We start from the raw sequence: 7505 nt of genomic DNA on the forward strand, positions 1-7505 counted from the left end.
TTCGCTTCATGCTGTAACCACTGTGCATAAAAATTTGGAAACATGGCATACAGTGTATCATTTGGTGTCTAAGTCATGTTTCCCATATTTTCCCTTCCCAGATACAAGCCTGTTTGAGTGTTTGGGGCACTTTTTAGCTAAAATCATCCTACAGGGCCTAACTGCATATGCTAAAGCCTGCCTATTTTGAATGGAGTAGATGCCCCTGCAACCTCCAAAAATATCAGGATTTACTTCCCCAATAACCTGCTAACTCACCCCTGAAATACATACTTATTCACCCTATTTTGTTAATTGGACTCATTTCTCATTTGAAATGCCCATTTTTGGGGGGCGAGTAATGTGCGTCTTTAAAAGGTGATTTCTACGATACCCCACTTTTGCGCGTCGGACCTCAACTTTTCCCGTAAACGCAGAAAAACCGCAATTTTCAGGAGAAACGAGACAGACATTCCCTCCCTCTGCCACCCACCCGCCCAACTGACAGCCAGCCATTAGACATGCACAGATAGTTCTGAGGGTCTGTCTGTGATGTCATAAAGGGCCTGCTGATCAATGGGCAGCTTTCTGATTGGCTGCTGTATTTGATTGACAGATGGAAGCTGGCAGCTGATTGGCTGTCTAGCCTAAAGTGCTTTACACACCTCCCTGATGGTACCACTGGCTAAGACTCCACCTCAGCTCATTGGGTAATGAAAAATTTAGAACAATTGATGGATGAAAGCAGGCAGGCCGGCCATTTTGGGACGCTCAGTGGACTTGTTTAATGCAATGCACCTTTGTATATTCACATGCATTCGCTTCATGCTGTAACCACTGTGCATAAAAATTTGGAAACATGGCATACAGTGTATCATTTGGTGTCTAAGTCATGTTTCCCATGTTTTTCCTTCCCAGATACTAGCCCGTTTGAGTGTTTGGGGCACTTTTTAGCTAAAATCATCCTACAGGGCCTAACTGCATATGCTAAAGCCTGCCTATTTTGAATGGTGTAGTGGCCCCTGCAACCTCCAAAAATATCAGGACTTACTTCCCCAATAACCTGCTAACTCACCCCTGAAATACATACTTATTCACCCTATTTTGTTCATTGGACTCATTTCTCATTTGAAATGCCCATTTTTGGGGGGGTCAGAAATGTGCGTCTTTAAAAGGTGATTTCTACGATACCCCACTTTTGCGCGTCGGACCTCAACTTTTCCTGTAAACGCAGAAAAACCGCAATTTTCAGGAGAAACGAGACAGACATCCCCTCCCTCTGCCACCCACCCGCCCAACTGACAGCCAGCCATTAGACATGCACAGATAGTTCTGAGGGTCTGTCTGTGATGTCATAAAGGGCTGCTGATCAATGAGCAGCTTTCAAATTGGCTGCTGTATTTGATTGACAGATGGAAGCTGGCAGCTGATTGGCTGTCTAGCCTAAAGTGCTTTACACACCTCCCTGATGGTACCATTGGCTAAGACTCCACCTCAGCTCATTGGGTAATGAAAAATTTAGAACAATTGATGGATGAAAGCAGGCAGGCCGGCCATTTTGGGACGCTCAGTGGACTTGTTTAATGCAATGCACCTTTGTATTTTCACATGCATTCGCTTCATGCTGTAACCACTGTGCATAAAAATTTAGAAACATGGCATACAGTGTATCATTTGGTGTCTAAGTCATGTTTCCCATATTTTCCCTTCCCAGATACAAGCCCGTTTGAGTGTTTCGGGCACTTTTTAGCTAAAATCATCCTACAGGGCCTAACTGCATATGCTAAAGCCAGCCTATTTTGAATGGTGTAGTTGCCCCTGCAACCTCCAAAAATATCAGGATTTACTTCCCCAATAACCTGCTAATTAACCCCTGAAATACATACTTATTCACCCTATTTTGTTAATTGGACTCATTTCTCATTTGAAATGCCCATTTTTGGGGGGCGAGTAATGTGCGTCTTTAAAAAGTGATTTCTACGATACCCCACTTTTGCGCGTCGGACCTCAACTTTTCCCGTAAACGCAGAAAAAACGCAATTTTCAGGAGAAACGAGACAGACATCCCTTCCCTCTGCCACCCACCCGCCCAACTGATAGCCAGCCATTAGACATGCACAGATAGTTCTGAGGGTCTGTCTGTGATGTCATGAAGGGCCTGCTGATCAATGGGCAGCTTTCTGATTGGCTGCTGTATTTGATTGACAGATGGAAGCTGGCAGCTGATTGGCTGTCTAGCCTAACGTGCTTTACACATCTCCCTGATGGTACCACTGGCTAAGACTCCACCTCAGCTCATTGGGTAATGAAAAATTTAGAACAATTGATGGATGAAAGCAGGCAGGCCAGCCATTTTGGGACGCTCAGTGGACTTGTTTAACCCCTTCCCGTCATTTGACGTACATGTACGTCATGGTCGGGAAGTACTTCCCGACATTTGACGTACATGTACGTCATGGCTTCTAACTGTCACTGCGTCTATAGACGCGGTGACAGTTAAGAGATGTCCCTGACAGCAGACATCCCCCCTCGCCGCCCAGGGGGGGCAGGGGTGCCCCCCCCGGTCGGCGATCGCTGTGATTGGCTGTTCAAATCTGAACAGCCAATCACAGCGTTTCCTGTGTTACCGGCGGCTAAGCCGCTCGGTAACACAGAAAACGGTGGTGATCGGTGCAGCACCGATCACCACCGATGAGCAGCACCCCCCTCCCACCCACCCGGCACTCACCCGGCAGCTCCGGGGCACAGCAGTCTCACCCGGCTCCCCCAGCAGCAACAGACTCAGCGCACGCAGCGCTTCCCCCCTCCCAAACCCCCCCGCAAGCTGCAGCAGCAGCAGTAAATAATAAAATGGATCTAATGAAATATATATATATATATAAATATATATATATATATATATATATATGTGTGTGTATGTGTATATATATATATATACACATATATGTATGTGTATATATGTATATATATACACACATATATATGTATATATATATATATACACATATATATATGTGTATATATATATATGTGTGTATATATATTTGTGTATATATATGTATATATATATGTATGTATATGTATGTATATATATATATATATATATATATATATATATATATATATATATATATATATATGTGCTTCCAGACAGATATTCCCGACATATGACGTATATATACGTCATGGTCGGGAGGTACTTCCCGACCGAAGACGTATATATACGTCATGGTTTTATAAACTGTCACCGCGTCTATAGACGCGGTGACAGTTTGGAGATGTCTGCTGTCCCTGACAGCAGACATCCCCCCTCGCGGCGATCGCTGCGATTGGCTGTTCAAATGCGAACAGCCAATTGCAGCGTTTTCTGTGTTACCGGCGGCTAAGCCGCTCGGTAACACAGTGATCGGTGGTGACCGGTGCTGTTAAGTACAGCACCGATCACCACCGATCGCCAGCCCCCCCCCCCTCCCACCCGGCAGCCCCCCTCCCTCCCACCCACCCGGCTGCCGCAGCGCCAGCACCCCTCCCAACCCCCCACCAGCCGCAGCGCCAGCCCCCCTCCCAAAGCTGGTGACCAAAATGGGGTCACATGTGGGGGGGGTTCCACTGTATTGGTGCTTCGGGGGTCTTGCTAATGTGACATAGCACCCACCATTCATTCCACCACCAAAAATCACTCCTTCCCTTCTGAGTCCTGCCATGCACCCAAATGGTATTTTTGGGTCACATATGAGGCATTGCCGTACTGGGGAAAAATTGGGGCACAGATTTTGGGGTGCTTTGTCTCCTTCATTCCTTGCGAAAATGAAAAATTTTGAACCAGAACTGCATTTTTGTGTAAAAAATTAAATTTTTTTACACAAAAATGCAGATCTGGCTCAAAATTTTTCATTTTCACAAGGAATGAAGGAGACAAAGCACCCCAAAATCTGTGCCCCAATTTCTCCCGAGTATGGCAATGCCTCACATGTGACCAAAAAATACCAGTTGGGTGCATGGCAGGACTCAGAAGGGAAGGAGTGATTTTTGGATTTTGCAGCACAGATTCTGGTTGAATGACCCCTGAAGCACCCATACAGTGGAACCCCCCCACAAGTGACCCCATTTTGCAAACTACACCCTTCAGGGAATTCATCAGGGGGTATAGTGTACATTTCAAACCCCCAGGGGTTTCACCAATTTTGATACAACTGAGCTGTGAAAATGAAAAATTAAATTTTTTCATTTTCACAGCCCAGTTGTATCAAAATTGGTGAAACCCCTGGGGGTTTGAAATGTACACTATACCCCTAAATGAATTCCCTGAAGGGTGTAGTTTGCAAAATGGGGTGACTTGTGGGGGAGGTTCCTAACTTTTAGCACTTATGGTGCCTAGAAACCTACATGGTGCCTAAAAAAAAATCTCATAAAAAGGAGGCTCCAAAATCAAGTAGGTGCTCCTTCTATTATGAAGCCTGTGGTTTGGTCAACGTGCACACTAGGGCCACATATAGGATATTTATGAAAACAAAAGAATTGGGGGAATCAATTTTTAGTCACATTTCTCTAGTAAAATCTACTGTGTTCGTTAGAAAAATGTATTAAAATTGAAACTCTGCAAAAAAAATGAAATTTTGAAATTTCACCTACACTTTGTTTTAATTCCTGTGAAACACATAAAGGGTTAACAAACTTCCAAAATGCTGTTTTGAATACTGTGAGGGGTGCAGTTTTTGAAATGGCATCATTTATGGGGGTGTCTCACATACAAGTCCCTCAAAGTCACATCAGAACTGAACTGGTCCCTAAAAAAATCAGTGTTTGAAATTTTCTTGAAAATTTGAGAATTTGCTATTCATATTTGAAGCCTCCTAGTGTCCAAAAAAAATGAAAAGGAGGTTGAAATAATGATTGCAACATAAAGTAGACATATGGTCTTTGTTAGTTATTAACTATTTTGAGTGGTATGTTTATTTGTCTCACAAGCAGAAAATGTGACATTTTGCAAATTGCTAAATTTTCCATTTTTTCACGACATTTTGGTATTTTTCACAAAAAAACACAGACTGTATCGACCCAAATTTACCACTAACTTGAAGTACAATGTGTCACGAGAAAACAATCTCAAAATCACTGGGATAAATAAAAGCAAAAAAAAGTTATCCCCACTTAAGTGAAACATGTCAGATTTGGAAAAAATGGCTCTGTCAGGAACGCAAAAACTGGCTCTGTCAGGAAGGGGTTAATGCAATGCACCTTTGTATATTCACATGCATTCGCTTCATGCTGTAACCACTGTGCATAAAAATTTGGAAACATGGCATACAGTGTATCATTTGGTGTCTAAGTCATGTTTCCCATATTTTCCCTTCCCAGATACAAGCCCGTTTGAGTGTTTGGGGCACTTTTTAGCTAAAATCATCCTACAGGGCCTAACTGCATATGCTAAAGCCTGCCTATTTTGAATGGTGTAGTGGCCCCTGCAACCTCCAAAAATATCAGGACTTACTTCCCCAATAACCTGCTAACTCACCCCTGAAATACATAATTATTCACTCTATTTTGTTCATTGGACTCATTTCTCATTTGAAATGCCCATTTTTGGGGAGCCAGAAATGTGCGTCTTTAAAAGGTGATTTCTACGATACCCCACTTTTGCGCGTCGGACCTCAACTTTTCCTGTAAACGCAGAAAAACCGCAATTTTCAGGAGAAACGAGACAGACATCCCCTCCCTCTGCCACCCACCCGCCCAACTGACAGCCAGTCATTAGACATGCACAGATAGGTCTGAGGGTCTGTCTGTGATGTCATAAAGGGCTGCTGATCAATGAGCAGCTTTCAAATTGGCTGCTGTATTTGATTGACAGATGGAAGCTGGCAGCTGATTGGCTGTCTAGCCTAAAGTGCTTTACACACCTCCCTGATGGTACCACTGGCTAAGACTCCACCTCAGCTCATTGGGTAATGAAAAATTTAGAACAATTGATGGATGAAAGCAGGCAGGCCGGCCATTTTGGGACGCTCATTGGACTTGTTTAATGCAATGCACCTTTGTATTTTCACATGCATTCGCTTCATGCTGTAACCACTGTGCATAAAAAATTGGAAACATGGCATACAGTGTATCATTTGGTGTCTAAGTCATGTTTCCCATATTTTCCCTTTCCAGATACAAGCCCGTTTGAGTGTTTGGGGCACTTTTTAGCTAAAATCATCCTACGGGGCCTAACTGCATATGCTAAAGCCTGCCTATTTTGAATGGTCTAGTGGCCCCTGCAACCTCCAAAAATATCAGGACTTACTTCCCCAATAACCTGTTAACTCACCCCTGAAATACATACTTATTCACCCTATTTTGTTAATTGGACTCATTTCTCATTTGAAATGCCCATTTTTGGGGGGCCTGAAATGTGCGTCTTTAAAAGGTGATTTCTACGATCCCCCACTTTTGCGCGTCGGACCTCAACTTTTCCCGTAAACGCAGAAAAACCGCAATTTTCAGGAGAAACGAGACAGACATCCCCTCCCTCTGCCACCCACCCGCCCAACTGACAGCCAGCCATTAGACATGCACAGATAGTTCTGAGGGTCTGTCTGTGATGTCATAAAGGGCCTGCTGATCAATAGGCAGCTTTCTGATTGGCTGCTGTATTTGATTGACATATGAAAGCTGGCAGCTGATTGGCTGTCTAGCCTAAAGTGCTTTATACACCTCCCTGATGGTACCACTCGCTAAGACTCCACCTCAGCTCATTGGGTAATGAAAAATTTAGAACAATTGATGGATGAAAGCAGGCAGGCCGGCCATTTTGGGACGCTCAGTGGAATTGTTTAATGCAATGCACCTTTGTATATTCACATGCATTCGCTTCAAGCTGTAACCACTGTGCATAAAAATTTGGAAACATGGCATACAGTGTATCATTTGGTGTCTAATTCATGTTTCCCATATTTTCCCTTCCCAGATACAAGCCTGTTTGAGTGTTTGGGGCACTTTTTAGCTAAAATCATCCTACAGGGCCTAACTGCATATGCTAAAGCCTGCCTATTTTGAATGGTCTAGTGGCCCCTGCAACCTCCAAAAATATCAGGACTTACTTCCCCAATAACCTGCTAACTCACCCCTGAAATACATACTTATTCACCCTATTTTGTTCATTGGACTCATTTCACATTTGAAATGCCCATTTTTGGGGAGCCAGAAATGTGCGTCTTTAAAAGGTGATTTCTACGATACCACACTTTTGCGCGTCGGACCTCAACTTTTCCCGTAAACGCAGAAAAACTGCAATTTTCAGGAGAAACGAGACAGAAATCCCCTCCCTCTGCCACCCACCCGCCCAACTGAAAGCCAGCCATTGGACATGCACATATAGTTCTGAGGGTCTGTCTGTGATGTCATAAAGGGCCTGCTGATCAATGGGCAGCTTTCTGATTGGCTGCTGTATTTGATTGACAGATGGAAGCTGGCAGCTGATTGGCTGTCTAGCCTAAAGTGCTTTACACACCTCCCTGATGGTACCACTGGCTAAGACTCCACCT

Source organism: Crinia signifera, chromosome 6 (genome assembly GCF_055691185.1).
Source record: "Crinia signifera chromosome 6, ASM5569118v1, whole genome shotgun sequence".
Lineage (NCBI taxonomy): Eukaryota > Metazoa > Chordata > Amphibia > Anura > Myobatrachidae > Crinia > Crinia signifera.